Here is a 17,952-nt window from a genome sequence, read left to right on the forward strand (position 1 = left end):
CTTTTCTTAGTTTCTCACAGTTAAACCTGGTGTTCACACAATCTTTAAGTCCATGAGGTAGTTCAACCAATTGCCCTTGGGAAACAAATGCATCTTTGTAACTCCAGCTGGAAATGATCATTTTAATGGTGACACTTAGTACTAATTAAGCCCATGTATTTGTCTTTTTCATTCTTTTCACTGTCTTTATGATGTCTCTTCATAAACAGAATTTCTAAAATTTAAGAGCCTTCTTAAATGCAAAAAATAAATAGTACATATTGAAGGTAAAAGCAAATTAATATTGGAATATGTAAACATGGAGACATTATTAGCCAATTTAAGTAGTTAGTATCTATCACCCTAAATTTTTATCACCAAATTCTTTTGCTTGTTGTTCTGTATATTGCATCTCAATTAATCACTGTCTTCTCATTAGAGATTAGATTTTATTTTCGAGAAATGTACACAAAGATACTCATGGAATCTGTACTCTTTTGGGGTCCAATTTCTTTTCTCAGAATAATTCTGTGAGAATCATTCATGTTGTAGCATGTGTTAAGAGTTTATTCCATTTTATTTGTTTAATTTTTTGAGTAGTTATCCACTATAAGGATACACTCAGTTTGGTTAAGTTGATATACACTCTTGTTTTTTTCCAGTTTGGGTTAATACAAACAGATATGTCAATACGTGGTATGATTAGTATTTTCAGTTTTTAGGCACCTTCATATATGGACTGTCATGTCTTTCTTTTTTCTTTTTTGCTGGAGATTTAACCAAGGCTTTGTACATGCTACGTACATGCTCTGCAACTGAGCAACAGCCCCATTCCTATTACTGTGGTTTTAATTTATAGTTAACTGATAACTCATGAATTCTAATAAGATTTCATATGTATTCTTTGGTAAAGTATCGGTTAAAATTATGTTCATTTTATACTGATTTTTAAAACTGATTTTTGGCAGTCTTCTATATATTGTGGAGACTCAACCAGTTATATGATTAGAAAATACTTTCTACCAGTTTGTGATTTGTATTTCAGTACCTTAAACATTTTGTTAGATAAGCGGATATTTTAAATTTTAAAGACATTAATCTGACCTATATATTCTTTAAATGACTGCTTCTGCTGGATAGCTAAGTAATCATTACCTGATTAAAAGTCACTTGTTTGCTCCCTGTACTCTTTCTAGAAATATAATTAAAAATTTTACACTTTTTTAAAGAATCTATTTTTTGCTAATTTTTATATGGAATGAGATATGGATCTAAGTTAACTTTTTCATGTGAATAGTCAATTTCTCCAACAGAATTTGTTCAAAGAAATAAAATATGCTTTTTTTTCCCCAAATAGTATTTATGTGTTTAAATATCATGTTTTTCCTTCATTAATGCTAATTATACTGATTGAGTTTTGAGTGTTACACCTACCATGCATTCCTGGAATTAACTTCACTTGGTCATTAAAAATATGGTTTTTTATACATTGCTTGGTTGGTTAAAATTTTACTTAAAATTTATGCATTTATTTTCAGAAAGGAAAATGCTCTGCAGTTTTATCCTATAGTAATGTCTTTTTTATAGTCTTTATATCAGAAAAACTTGTCATACAATGAGTTACATTCTGTTCTTTCTTGCCAATTTTCTGGAATAGCTTATAAGGAAATAGTATTTTATACTCATAAAACATTATTAGAATTAACTAAAATTAGAATAGCCTGATTTTCTTAGGGAAAGGTTTTTAACTACTACTTTAATCCATATATTTCTGTTCAGGTTCTCTATTTCTTCCTGAATAATATTCATAGTTTTCCAGAAATTTTCCTATTTAAGTTGTTGAGTTTATTGTCATAAAGTTGTTCACAGTATTCTTTTACAATTATTTTAATAATAAAGAATCTATGGCATGTATATATGTAAAATACACTCTACTCATGTATCTAGAAATACACTCTACTCATGTATCTAGAAAGAACAAATTAAAAAATTAAAAAAGAGTAACAAATAATCCCATCATTATGTAAAACTCTAATGTACCAATACAAATATGGAAAATAATAATTGGAATAGAGAAAAAAGAATCTGTGATGATGTAATTCTCTTAATCATGTTATGGTTTATTCGGGTCTTCTTCCACTTTCCTTATGAATCTGACTAGGAATTTAGCAATTTATTGACTTTGTAACAGATTGACTTTTGCTTTCATTGACTTTCTTCTTCTTATTATTTTTATTTTAGTTTTTGTTCATATTTTTTGATCATTTGGTTTCTTTTAGCTAATTTGGGTTTAAATTGTCTTTCTTTTTCTAGTGTATAAAGGGTATCTGGGGTTATTAATTTGACACCTTAATTATTTTCTAGTATATATCTAATGTGGTTCAGCACCATAAATTTCTTCCTGTATACTCAGTTAAGAAACACTTTATGAATTTTGTTATCTTTTATTTTATTCAGTTTGAATTGGTTTCCAATGTCCTGGTTTATTTCCTCTTCACAAGTAAGTAATTTAGAAGTTTTTAAATCAGGTTTCAAAATAAAGGGAGATTTTTAAAATGTGTCTTACTGTGATTAGTAATATTTAATTTCCATTATTCTCAAAGAACTTGTTCTAGAGGACTTAAATACTTCAAAGTTTATCAAAATTTATTATTTGACACAGAATATTTCTTATATTATTATTCCATGTATATTCATAAAGCTGTATGTTCTGTTTGTGTGTTCTGAGGTAGGATGGTGTGTTGTATACATGCCAATCAGGTAAAATTTGATAGTGTTGTATAAGATTCTTAAATCCTTATTTGCTCTTTATTTCTTACTCTGTCAGTGATTGAGAGAGGAGTATTGAAATTTCTGACTATATTTTTGGCTTTGTCTATTTTTCTGTACTTTTCAGTTAGTTTTAGGTTTATGTATTTTGAAGCTCTGCTACCTAGCATGTGAACATTTAGAATTTATTCTTCTCTTGATAAGCATAAGTTATTGTTATGAAAGCGTCTTTTTTATCCATGGTGGTATCCTTTGCTCTACAATAACTTTGCTTATTTTAATAAATTGTCCTTCTTTATGTACACTAGTATTAGTATGATCTTCCATTTTCCATATTCTTATGTTTAGCCTGATGTATATTTATACTTAAAACGTGTTTCTTTTAGGCATCATATAGTTGGATTTTGTTTGTTTATTTGCTATTTTGTTCAGTCTGAAAATCTTTGCCTTTTAATTGTGTGTTTTGATCATATACATTTTACTTTTTAAATTATTTATGGAGTTAAGTTCAAATAACCCATCTACTTCTTTCTTTCTTGTTTCCTTTTTGTCTAATCTATTCTTGGTTTCCTTTTTCATACAGACCTAAATGTGATTATGTAGATTTATATATATTTATGAAATTATATGTATTGTTATATACAGAATCTAATATGAAAACTTCTTCAAATTTAATTTGCTCTTTTAGTGACATTTTAACATTTCACAACTACGATAACTATTTTATAGTACTATATTTTCATTCTCTCCCTCATGCTGTTATCACACATTTTAATATCATATCTGCTATCAATGTCAAAACATTGCTATTATTTTCTTTGTTTATAAAGACAATATTCCTAGCAGCTCAACTCACAATAGCTAAACTATGGAACCAACCTAGGTGCCCTTCAACAGATGAATGGATAAAGAGAATGTGACATACGTATGTCTTTATCCATTCATCTGTTGAAGAGCACCTAGGTTGGTTCCATAGTTTATATGTATGTATGTATATGTATATACACATACATGTATATATGTATATATGTTCCATATATATATATGTATGTATATGTATATATATATACACACGTACATATATGTATATATACATATTATATATTTATATACCCAATGGAATATTACTGAGCTTTGAAGAAGAATGAATTATGGCATTCACTGGTAAATGGAAGGAGTTGGAGAATATCATGCTAAACAAACCAAGTCAAACCCAAAAAACCAAAGGCCAAATGTTTCCTCTGATAATGCGAATGCTAATTTACAATAAGGGTAATGGGGATAGGGAAAAATAGAGTTACTTTATGTTAGGCAGAGGGCAGTAAAGGGAGGGGAAGGGGTATGGGGGTAGGAAGGACAGTAAAGTGAAACAGACATTATTACCTTATGTACATATGTGACTGCTTCCTGCTTGAGATTTTACTTTTAAACAATACTTGCTTAGATCAATTTGATTGTGATGGTCTTTGATATGATACAAATTTTCTTTTGTTACTTGGGCCTGGAGTTTGTTGAGCTCTTTAGATATGTTCTTTAAATCCTTTCTAAATTACCAGAAGATTTTCTTTTTCTTCACACGTGGGTGTTTTTCTGTCTACTCCTGTTTCCTATCCTTTGGATACTCTGATTATATGGATATTAGTTAGACTCTTGAATTTGCCTGCACATGGCTAACTTCACTTATTTTATTTTATGCTTTTCCATAGATTTTTATCTCTAGAATTGAGAACTTTTACTATCTTCCATGTCTCTTCTTAGCTTTCTGAACATATGAATATCATTTTCAATAACTGTTTCAATGTATTTGCCTGATAAATCTAAGATCTTTTTGATGCTTAGGAGGTTTCAATGCACTGATTTTATTAATTTTAGAACTTGTTTTTCTTCACTTATTTGCATGGCTTACAATTTTTTATTGTATACTAGACATTGTGATTTTTACTTTTATATTTCTACACAGTTGTTGAGAGTTTTTTTTTTTTATATTGTCAATTATTTGGAAGCAGTTTGATCACTTAAGGTTCTGTTTTTCATATTTTTTTGAGGGGATGTGGGTACCAGGGATTGAACTCAGGGACATTGACCACTGAACTACATCCCCAGCCCTATTTTGTATTTTATTTAGAGACAGGGACTCACTGCGTTGCCCAACACCCTGATTTTGCTAAGGCTGGTTTTGAACTTGCGATCCTCCTATCTCAGCCTCCCAAGCCACTGGAATTATAGGTATGCAGCACAGTACCGAGCTGCTTTTTGTAATTTTAGGCTGGATTAGAGCAGTGATTGGTGTATGGTTAACTATTTCCCAGGATTGAGGAAAACTTCTGTGTATTATCTTGGGCCTCATACATAAAGCAGTTTTTGTTTTGTTTGTTTTGTTTTGTTTTACAAACAAATGGGATACATGTTGTTTCTGTTTGTACATGGAGTAACAGCATACCATTTGTGTAATCACACATTTACATAGGGTAATAATGTTTGATTCATTCTGTTATTTTTTCCTTCTCCCTCACCCCTCCCACCCCTCTTTTCACACTATACAGTCCCTCCTTCCTCCATTCTTGCCCCCCTCCAACCCCCCATTATGTGTCATCACCCGCTTATCAGTGAGATCATTCGTTGTTTGGATTTTTGAGATTGGCTTATCTCACTTAGCATGATATTCTCCAATGTCATCCATTTGCCTGCAAATGCCATAATTTTATTATTCTTTTTAGCTGAGTAATATTCCATTGTATATATATATATACCACAGATTCTTTATCCATTCATCAATTGAAGGACATCTAGGTTGATTCCACAGTCTGCCTATTGTGAATTGAGGAGCTATGAATATTGATGTGGCTGTATTTCTGTAGTATGCTGATTTTAAGTCCTCTGAGTATAGGCCGAGGAGTGGGATAGCTGGGTCAAATGGTGGGTACATTCCAAGTTTTCTAAGGAATCTCCACACTGCTTTCCAGAGTGGCTGCACTAATTTGCAGCCCCACCAGCAATGTATGAGTGTACCTTTTCCCCACATCCTCTCCAATACCTATTGTTGCTAGTATTCTGGATAATCACCATTCTATTTGGGGTGAGATGGAATCTTAGGGCAGTTTTGATTTGAAATTCTCTTATTACTAAAAATGTTGAACATTTTTTCATATACCTGTTGATTGTTTGTAGATCATCTGTGAAGTGTCTGTTCATTTCCTTAGCCTATTTGTTGATTGGGTTATTTGTATTCCTCATGTAGAGTTTTTTTGAATTATTATGTAGAGTTTTTTGGAAATTAGTGCTCTATTTGAAGTATGAGTGGCAAACATTTTCTCCCACTATGTAGGTTCTCTCTTCCCATTGCTGATAGTTTCCTTTGCTGAGAGAAAGCTATTTAGTTTGAATCTATCCCAGTTATTGACTTTTGCTTTTATTTCTTGTGCTATGGGGATCCTGTTAAGGAAGTCTGATCCTAAGCCGACATGTTGAAGATTTGGACTTACATTTTCTTCTAAAAGTTGCAGGGTTTCTGGTCTGACTCCAAGGTCCTTGATTCATTTTGAGTTGATTTTTGTGCAGGGTGGGACATAGGGGTTTAGTTTCATTCTGTTGCATATGGATTTCCAGTTTTCCCAGCACCATTTGTTGAAGAGGCTATCTTTTCTCCATTGCATATTTTTGGCCCCTTTGTCTAGTATGAAAAAATTGTATTTATTTGGGTTTGTGTCTGTGTCCTCTATTCTGTACCATTGATCTACCTGTCTATTTGGGTGCCAATACCATGTCGTTTTGTTAATATTGCTTTATAGTATAGTTGAAGTTGTGGTATTGCGATACCCCCTGTTTCATTCTTCCTGCTAAGGATTGCTTTAGCTATTCTGGGTTTCTTATTCTTCCAGATGAATTTCATGATTGCTTGCTCTATTTCTGTAAGGTACATCATTGGGATTTTAATTGGAATTGCATTGAATCTGTATAGCACTTTTGGTAGTATGGCCATTTTGACAATATTAATTCTGCCCATCCAAGAACATGGGAGATTGTTCCATCTTCTAAGGTCTTCCTCAATTTCTTTCTTCAATGTTTTGTAGTTTTCATTGTAGAGATCTTTTACCTCTTTGGTTAGATTGATTCCCAAGTATTTTATTTTTCTTTTGAGGCTATTGCAAATGGAGTTGTTTTCCTCATTTCCCTTTCAGATGTTTTGTTGCTTGCATATAAAAATGCTTTAGATTTATGTGTGTTGATTTTATAGCTTGCTATTTTGCTGAATTCATTGATGAGGTCTAGAAGTTTTTTGGAGGAGGTTTTTGGATCTTCTAAATATAGAATCATGCCATCAGCAAATAGTGACACCTTAAGTTCCTCTTTTCCTATTCGTATCCCTTTAATTTCTTTAGTCTGCCTAATTGCTCTGGCTAGAGTTTTGAGGACAATGTTGAATAGAAGTGGTGAAAGAGGACATCCCTGCCTTGTTCCTGTTTTTAAAGGTAATGGTTTCAGTTTTTCTCCATTAAGAATGATGTTGGCCATGGGCTTAGCATAAATAGCCTTTACAATGTTCAGGTATATTCCTACTATCCGTATTTTTTCTAGTGTTTTAAGCATGAAGGGGTGTCGTATTTTGTCAAATGCTTTTTCTGCATCAATTGATATAACCATATAATTCTTATCCTTAAGTCTATTGACATGATGAATTACGTTTGTTGATATATGGATGTTAAACCATCCTTGCATTCCAGGGATAAACCCCACTTGATCGTTGTGCACAATTTTCTTAATAAGTTTTTGGATACAGTTTGCCAATATTTTGTTAAGGATCTTTGCATGTATATTCATCAAGGATATTGGTCTAAAATTTTCTTTCCTTGATGTGTCTTTTCCTGGTTTGGATATCAGGGTAATATTAGCTTCATAGAATGAGTTCGATAGGGTACACTCATTTTCTATTTCCTGGAATAATTTGAGAAGTATTGGAATGAGTTCTTTTTTGAAGGTCTTGTAGAACTTGGCTGAGAATCTGTCTGGTCCTGAGCTTTTCTTGGATGGTAGATTTTTAATGGCTTCTTCTATTTCATTGCTTGATATTGACCTTTTTAAATTGTGTAAGTCCTCCTGGTTCAGTTTGGGAGGAGCATATGTCTCTAGAAATTTGTCAATGTCTTCAATAGTTTCTATTTTGTTGGAATACAGATTTTCAAAGTAGCTTCTATTATGTTCTGTATCTCAGTGGTGTCTGTTGTGATATTTCCTTTTTCATCACGAATTTTAGTAATTTGAGTCTTCTCTCTCCTTCTCTTTGTTAGCATGGCTAAGAGTTTGTCTATTTTGTTTTACTTTCTCAAAGAACCAACTTTCAGTTTTGTCAATTTTTTGAATAGTTTCTTTTGTTTCAATTTCATTGATTTTAGCACTGATTTTAATTATTTCCTGTCTTCTACTACTTTTGCTGTTATTCTGTTCATCCTTTTCTAGGGCTTTGAGCTGTAATGTTAGGTCATTTAGTTGTTGACTTTTCATTCTTTACTGGAATGCACTCCATGCAATGAATTTTCCTCTAGTACCACTTTCATAGTATCCCACAGAATTTGATATGTTGTATCATTGTTCTCATTGACCTCTAAGAATTTTTTTATCTCCTCCCTGATGTTTTTTGTTATCCATATTTCATTCAATAGCATATTATTTAGTCTCCAGGTGTTGGAGTAATTTTTGTTTTTTATTTTGTCATTGATTTCTATTCTCAGCCCATTATGATCTGATAGAACACAAGGCAGTATCTCCATTTTTTTTTTGCATTTCCTAAAGGCTGCTTTTTGGCACAACATATGGTCTATTTTCGAGAAGGTTCCATGTGCTGCTGAGAAGAAAGTGAATCCACTTGCGATGGATGGAAAATTTTATGTATGTCTATTAAGTATAGGTTATTGATTGTGTTATTGAGTTCTATGGTTTCTTTGGTTGGTTTTTGTTTGAAAGATCTATCTAGTGGTGACAGCGGTGCATTAAAGTCACCCAGAATTATTGTGTTGTGGTCTATGTGATTCCTGAAATTGAGAAGGATTTGTTTGATGTACAGGGATGCACCATTGTTTGGGGCATAAATATTTACTATCATTATATCTTCCTGATTTATGGTTCCGTTAAGCAGTATGAAATGTTCTTCTTTATCCCTTCTGATTATCTTTGGCTTGAAGTCCACTTTATCTGATATAAGGATGGAAACCCCTGCTTTTTTACTGAGTCCATGTGCGTGGTAGTTTTTTTCCCATCCTTTCACCTTTAGTCTGTGGATGTCTTTTTCTATGAGATGAGTTTCTTGCAGGCAGCATATTGTTGGGTCTTTCTTTTTAATCCATTCTGCCAGTCTATGTCTTTTGAGTGATGAGTTTAGGCCATTAACATTCAGGGTTATTATTGAGTCATGATTTATATTCCCAGTCATTTGGCTTACTTTTGGTTTTTAACTTGGCTTGGTTTCTCCTTTGAGTGGTTTTTCTCTAAGGTAGTTCCTCCCTTTGCTGACCTCCATTGTTGTTTTTCATTTTCTCCTCATGGAATATTTTGTTGAGAATATTCTGTAGCACAGGCTTTCTATTTGTAATTCTTTTAACTTTTGTTTATCATGGAAGGATTTTATTTCATCTTCAAATCTGAAGGTTAGTTTTGCTGGGTATAGGATTCTTGGTTGGCAACCATGTTCTTTCAGAGCTTGAAATACGTTGTTTCAGGCCCTTCTAGCTTTTAGAGTCTGGGTTGAGAAGTCAGCTGCTATCCGTATTGGTCTCCCCCTATATGTAATTTGATGCTTTTCTCGCAGCCTTCAAAATCCTATCTTTATTTTGAATGTTAGGCATTTTCATTATAATGTGCCTTGGTGTGGATCTGTTGTGATTTTGTGCATTTGGTGTTCTGTAAACCTCTTGTATTTGATTTTCCATTTCATTCTTCAGGTTTGGGAAATTTTCTGATATTATTTCATTGAATAGGTTGTTCATTCCTTTGGTTTGTATCTCTGTGCCTTCCTCAATTCCAATAATTCTTAAATTTGGTCTTTTCATGATGTCCCATAGTTCTTGGAGATTCTGTTCATGATTTCTTACCATCTTCTCTGTTTGGGCAACTTTATTTTCAAGATTAAATATTTTGTCTTCATTGTCTGAGGTTCTGTCTTCCAAGTGGTCTAGTCTTTTGGTGATGCTTTCCTTTGAGATTTTTATTTGTTTTTTGTATCCTTCCTTTCAAGGATTTCAGTTTAGTTTTTTTTTTTTTTTTTTTTTTTGAGAATCTCTTTGTTGAAATGATCTTTTGCTTCCTGCACTTGCTCATTCAGCTTATTGGTATTATCATTCATTGCCTGCATTTGCTCTCTTATCTCATCCTTTGCTTCACGAATCATCTTAATCATGTATAATCTGAAGTCCTTTTCTGATATTTCTTCTAACATACTGACATTGGATTCTATTAATATAGAATCTAGATTTTTTTGGATCATTTTCTTCTTCCCTTGTTTTTTCATGTTGTTCATGTAACTTCCCCTCTAGCAGTGCAGTCTGGGGTATTGCAGATTTCCCCTATAGGCTTATAGTGGCCATATAGGTTTCCAAAACCCTTTCTTTAAGGGGAGATCAATATTATCTGTGCCCAATTCAGACACTATGCAATCCTAGACCAAATAGCCCCTATGTGGACAATAACAAAATTGTCATAATAAATAGAATGGGTTCAAACATTATCTTCAGTAAAGCAAACAGATTTGCAATAAGGTCTGCAGTTTCAAATGGATGACAAAGAGGATGCAGAGGGATGTAGAATGTGACTGTTAATGGGATAAGAAAAGAATATACAGAAGTTCTAGATAATAGAAAGGGTGAGAGTGTAATCAAAAGAAATTGGATGTTGGCATGCAAAAATGGAGAAAGAGACTCTTAGGGAACAGGTAGACAAAAGGAAAAGAGAGCAAGAAAAGTAAAGAAATAAAGACAAAAATTTTCAATAAGGAAAATAAGGAGAAAAAAGAAAATCTACAGTATAACAGTCATATAGTAATGAAACCTCCCAGAGTTCAGTAGCCTGATGCATGAGAGGTACCTGACAATGAGCTTCAAGCCTCCAGCAGGCGTCTCAGGATGGGTTTTGCCTCACCTAAAGATGGGAGCTATGGCTTCCAGGATTATCTGAGATGGCCGCTCTGGCTTCAAAATGTGTTGGCAAATGGGGAGGTGCAGCTCAGGGTGTGGACATGGTCAGCTGGAGGTCCTGGAGGCGGGATGCAGTTGGTCAGGCAGGGCTCCTGGAGGTCGGGAGTGTTTGGTGTGTTTGTGGGATCCTGGAGGTCAGTTGCAATCATTTGGTCTGGGGTCCAGGTGATAGGGCACAGTCAGTTGGTCTGGGGGTCCTGGCGGCAGGGAGCAGTCAGTCGATGTGAGGGCCCCAGAGGCAGGGAGTGATTGTTCGGGTTGAGGGATCCTGGAGATGGGGCTCAGTTAGTCCTGCCAGGGGTCCTTCGGGGCCTGGCTATTGTCTCAAAATGGCGGCAGCCATGTGTAATAAAACCTGCAGGTACTGTAACAGTGAACTTCCAGGTAACAGTAGGCAGCTGGTGCTCCACTGGCAGTCAGCGATCAGTTTGCTGACTGTTGTCGGACGATTGGAAGGTGAACCTCATGTGTTGGGCGATGGACAGGTGAGAGGCAGGCAAATGGCGGGTGATAGGTGCCTGACAGTGAGCAATCTGCACTCAAAATATGCATCGATATGCTGGCAGACTGCAGGTCATCACAGCAGACAAATGGGGTAAACAGCAGGGGATCGATAAGTAGCAAAAACTGCCTTACCAAGAAACAGATATCCTCTGCTTGAAACCAGAGTTACAGAGTGACAAGGAACACAGCCTCCCTCTAGTCTGCCATTTTGGATCTCCTCCCAATATTCTTTATCCATAAAGCAGTTTTTTAGTCTGATGGGAACAACGCTATTGTGAGATCTGCACGTATCCTAATTCTTTTTTATTTAACACATGTTCAGAAACTTCTTCTTCAAGTCTGGGTAAGTCTCCTTATCTTTATAAATTTATTAAGAGTCAGATGAGTACTCCTGGGGACTTTTTCTGAATTTCTGGAGCTTTCTGTTTGCTCTATTCACTCACCTCTGTAGTTTCCACTTTAGCTACACTTGACCTACCTGTTCTCTCTGCATTTTTAGATCTGTCTCTTTAACTCAGGAAGGCCACTGATCTCTGCCTGGTTTCACTCTCCTTGGGACTACACATGGAAACCATCTAACATCTAAAAGCTTGTACCTTCATAAGGCTCATTCTGTTTGTTTCTCATCTTTCAGGAAACCACTAAGCTTGCCAGGAGTCCACAGACTTGAAAGCCATTGTTTTTTTTGCCCTTTGAATTATTTTAAACAAGAAGGTGAATCTGATCCCCTTTATTATATGTTGAACTAAAGCATGACTAATGCCTGAAGTTTTGGACCTTGGCAATTTTGAATATCAGAAAGAATTGTACACAAAGACATTTTTCTCACTTCATCAACGTTCAACCATTTCCTGTTCTAACACATTTTAACCATGATTTACATTTCTGGAAGACCCGTTTAATCTCAAGAATATGGGTAAAGTGATTGCTCAGTCCTTAAGTTAACAGGCATTTTTCCAAATATATCACAATCATCATTAATTTTTATTGATGTTGTTGCAATGGAACATCATCCATCTCATTATGCATGCCAGAAAACTGGGTGTCATCACTGACATCTTTAATCCTTCAGCATCCTTATTCATTTATCACCAAGTTTAGTCAGTTTACATCATGCATTTAATAGCCACAATCCAAACCCACCACCATCTGTGTGCTAGAATATTGCAATAGTTTGGTAACTGCTTTTTCTCATCCACTCTTTCCTATTGGTTGTTCCTCAGGCCGTGATCAGAAGTAAGCTTTTGGAACAAATAGTGATCACATTAGTGCCTTGCTTAAATGTGTTATAGACTTCCTATGCTCTTTGGGAAAGATTAAAATCCTCAGCAGGACCTGTTTCTACTATAATCACATTTTAACAATTAATTTTATTACCTTCAGTGTAAATACTCTATTCTTTAATGTGATATATTTCCTCTCATCATTAATCTCATCTACAAGTCTACATTAATTCATGTGATTATTTGATTAATATTTATCTCTCGTTTCAACTTATACATATAGGATAAACACACCTTCAAATTTCTAGAACTTAGCACAGTGCTTTACACATTTTATCATTAAATAAACATTTAATGATTGAATTATATAAATATGGGTTACCCTTATACAATTATAAATATTTATATAACAGTGATATAATAATAAACTATTTACTGAAAAATTTACAAGACAGAGTGCTCAATATTTTACATAAGCCATCTCATTTTACACTAAAATTTACTTGGTGAATTTAAAATACATGTAAAGGAGGAAAGAGTTCAGAGATATTAAGAAACTGATCCAAGTCAAGCAACTAGAAGGAAGAAGCATGAAACTTAAATGAATATTTGTTTGACTCAAAGATATTTAGCCTCAGTCACTCTATTTCTCCTGTAAAACAAACAAACAAACAAAAAAAAAAAAAAACCAAAAAAAAAAAAAACTGAATAAAACAAAGTCTGGCTTTTGCTAATATAATGATGCATCCTTTGCTCTATAGTTCTAGTTCATTTCTGGGAAAAATTCTTTCTGTGTGCATATTCTGCTATCATCCTACAGGGAAAAATATCTATCTCCTTGAAAGATGTTTAGTTAACATTAAATGTGACATTTTTCTCAGTGTGCAACAAATTACAGTTTATTGAAAGAATGAAGAGAATAGGATATTTGATTAACAATCCAAGGCTTGTGTCCACTCTAAAGTTTAAAATATTGGAAATATAAAACAACTTGAAATCATTCAAGGTCAATGTAATGTAAGGGAAATGGAAAATATGACATGAGGTTCTTCTATATTTGTCACTTACTCAATGAATAAGCTTTGTATTATCAGGGGTATTATTACTTCTTATTCATTCACCCAGGTGGATGCAGAAATCGTGAATAAAATAGTTTTTAGGAAAAATGGTCCATTGTTGCTTTTGTGTCTAAACTTATATTACAGTACTCTAGGGACATAAGTATCCAAATAACAAACACAATGATTCATTTCAAAAAATCTCTAGATAATCATGTCATATTTTACTGACAAGAATTTCAGAGCTTTTCAGCAGTTCTTTCTCTGAATTTTTCTGATCAACTCATGGATTTCTTGAACTTATCCAACATATACTTCCTTCCAGAATGATCTGACTGTAAGTGTACTCTTAAGGCTCAATTCTGTAATTTATGATTTCAAGAAATCCTGATTTAAGGTATTTATTACCTTCTATATTGGGGATCTTATGATTTATTACTGAAATCAGTTGGTTGGTTAACACAGTCAACTAAAACTGATCATTCATGGAGGTGAGACTGCCTACTCTGATTGCTGTTAATGCAGACCTAACAATATTATTTGTGGTACTGCATTTGAGGTACCACTTATCACTTCTCCACTTTAAGCTTTTCCCAATAACAAGTTATTCAACAGAAGAAAGTAGCTCAATGGGAAAATACTTCTTTATTAATAAATTTATAAAATCCTGATTTCCCAGTAGAAATGTATAATATCAAACAGCTAGATTGGCAAAAAATAACTTTAACTGTATAGAATATGTATAGCCTCTTGATATTTACTCTAACAATAAAATTTGTACTTATTTTCTCAGGATTGACTATATGTTGTGAGATAAGACTGAACCTGCTGGCCATATTCCAAATCTAAACAACTGCATAAGTGGTTATAGAACTTATTTTGCTTCAAAAGTAGAATAAAAAGTATTTGGCCTTTCCAAACTTGTCAAAATGTGCCATGGTAAGTGTGCTTTGTCAGTAGCAAAGAAACTGTAAAACAATGCACTCTGCAAGAGCTTCACCAACTTTTCTTCTGTTGACTGGGTTCTTCCCCTTTAGTGACATGGGGCCCAGACATACTTTTACCAATAATTTCAGCATTGCCTCCACTGGGGAGAGATAAAAAAGAATACAGAAGTAGGATTCTTTCCTAATCTTCTGTATGTTCAGAAACGTGCTGGGGCCATACATGCAGTGTGAAGATGTTGAAAGAGGGGTAAATACTTCTCCCTATCCTAGCTCAGAGCTGATTACTTGATGAAACAAAAGAAAAAAATTTTTTTTTCTCTAACTAGTCTCTGTCAGGGATATTTCATTATAAACCTTTCTTGGGGAGGTAAAAATTTATAGCACTAGAGAAATAGTTCTTGAATATGCGGTACCAAGGATGCTGTGCTGGATTTGGTTCTGAAGTCAGAGATATGCTATGCCAGAAATAGTCACTCTTTTTTTTTAAATTAATTTTTTAATTTGTTCTAATTAGTTGTATATGACAGTGGAATGCATTTATACATTTTGATAGGTCATACATAAATCGAATATAATTTCTCATTTTTCTGATTGTACATATTATAGTATCACATTGGTCATGCAACCATAAATGTGCATGAGTTAATAACATGTTTCACTCTACTGTCCTTTCTACCCCCATACCCCTTCCCTTCCCTTCATTTCCCTCTACCTAACATAAAGTAACTCTATTGTTCCCTATCCCCCTGCCCTTATTGTGAATTAGCATTCAAATAACAGAGGGAAACATTTGACCTTTGATTTTTTGGGTTGGCTTAGTTGGTTTAGCATGATATTCTCTAACTCCATCTATTTACCAGCAAAAGCCATAATTCCATTCATCTTCGAGGCTGAGTAATATTACATTGCATATATACACCACATTTATCCATTCATCTGTTGAAGGGCACGTAGGTTGGTTCCATAGTTTAGCTATTGTGAGTTGAGTTTCTATAAACATTGATGTGGCTGTATCACTGTAATATGCTGATTTTAAGTCCTTGGGTATAAACTGAGGAGTGGGATAATTGGGTCAAATGGTGGTTCCATTCCAAGTTTTCTGAGGAATCTCCATACTGCTTTCCAAAATGCTTGCACTATTTTGCATTTCCACCAGCAATGTATGAGTGTACCTTTTTCTCCAAATCCTCACCAAAATTTATCATTGCTTCTATTCTTGATAATTGCTATTCTGATTGGAGTGAGGTAAAATCTTAGAGTAGTTTTGATTTGCATTTCTTTAATTGTTGGAGATGTCAAACTCTTATTTTACATTTGGGACTGTTATAATATTTATCTTAAGTTTTCCCCCAAAGGCTTGGTCCTAAATGATTTCTCCATTGGAGAGTATAGATGGGGCCTTGTATAAGGAAATTATTACAACATTCTGGGCAAAGGGGATACTGGAATGCCAGTCCCTTTCTCTTTCCCTTTTCACTTTCACGAAGTAAATAGACCTTCTCTGCCATGTGCTTCTAACCATGATAAACTGTGTTATCAGAGGTACAAAGAAATGGAACTCAGCAATCATGTACAGAAATTTTTGAAACGATGAGCCAAACTAAACTTTTCCTCAAGTTTATTTTACTTAGGTATTTTGTCACAGTACTGGAAACTGACTAGCACGAGTACTCTGTGTTGCATTAAGAAGAACATAGCGTATAGAATACCTGCTCCTAAATAATTGTACCTATTAGAGCACATTTACTTCTAAGTAATCAGAAATCTGTTCTATAATCTGTCCTGCTGCTGTTGTGTTGGGACAGTATGAGATAATAATTAATATTAGGTTTTTACACAGTTTTCCCCCCAAAATAAGTTCTATCCATATTGAAATTGGTGATGAGATAAATATCATGAGTAGCTAATGTGTTTAAATGCTTTGTATTTTGTGAGACATTATGTAAATTTGTTGGCATACATTATCTCATTTTATCTTCACAATCAACTTAAGAAAAATTTAAATATAGTCTTTATTTTATGAATGGCAAAACAAAAGCTTAGAGAAAATAAAAACAGTTTACTGAAGATATTATAATAAGCTATGGACCCAGAATTGAAACTCTAGATCAAAGACAATAGCATTTCATTAGTGAAATCAGAGATATGCTGTATTAACTGGGCATGAACAAAAACCAGTTTTACCTTCAGCAATTTCCACCTACCAGCAAATCCTTATCAATTTTTTAAAGAAATAATTATAATTATAATATTATAAAATAATTTTGTGTTGTTAGTTATTGAAAACTAATGATAAGTATACATATATTACTTTGGGTAAAAATGAATATAATAATGAGAAAAATGCTTTTTCATTTTTCCATTCAAAAAATTTGTTTGGTTTTTAAAGCAATGGAAGAAGATTATACATACTTTTCCTTCTTTAGAACTGAAGCTACTTTTAAGGATTTGAGTGCTGGAGCTCACAGCTTGAAATTTGCTATGTCTAACATTAGATAAAAAGATTTTGAAGGAGATTTATTGCTCAAAAGAACTGTAATACTTGGGCTACTGCAAAGTAAGTATAGAGATATGAAGAGCAGCAGTAACTCCTCTTATCAAAAAAGAAAAACTTGTGGCATTTTAGGATGTTATGGTTGTTATTTTTATTTTAAGTATTTTATTTGCCATTTGAGACATATACTTTCTGGTGCAACATCAGTGTATTTTCCTGTAAATGAAGCATAGAAAAGCACTCAGGGAAAGCTTGGGTATCACACTGTAAAGCAGTAACCAAGGCTGTCTTTCAAGGGTTAGGTTAGATTGCTGGAAATCTGTACAGATAAGTGTCATAATACATCAAGCAAGGGAGAGTCCCTATTCTAAATTAGAAATTTATTACCTCTATGTGTGGCACTCTGATAACTCATACGATTACTATGCATTTTGATGAATAGCTAACTTATAAAAGCCTAGAAATTAGCATAGTACTAAGAGTTTAAATATTTAATGATAGGGTGGCTTTACTGATATACTTCATTGAATACCAGGTACTGCTCTAAACACTATCTTCACTAATGCAAATCTCTGGTCATATGAAATCTACATATTTGCACCGAAATGCGACTAATCTAATAATGCCTTTCTTTATGTCAGTTTTCTTTCTTTCTTTCTTTTTTTCCTTGGGCTAGTAGGAAACAGACTGAAATGATATTTTACACCAGGCTTATGGAGCTGAATGAAGATTACAAGTTAGACTGAAACCTAATTTGTTTTCTTTTTCATCCATTTCAGTAGCAACTCTGCTTCTCAG

Source organism: Sciurus carolinensis, chromosome 10 (genome assembly GCF_902686445.1).
Source record: "Sciurus carolinensis chromosome 10, mSciCar1.2, whole genome shotgun sequence".
Taxonomy (NCBI): domain Eukaryota; kingdom Metazoa; phylum Chordata; class Mammalia; order Rodentia; family Sciuridae; genus Sciurus; species Sciurus carolinensis.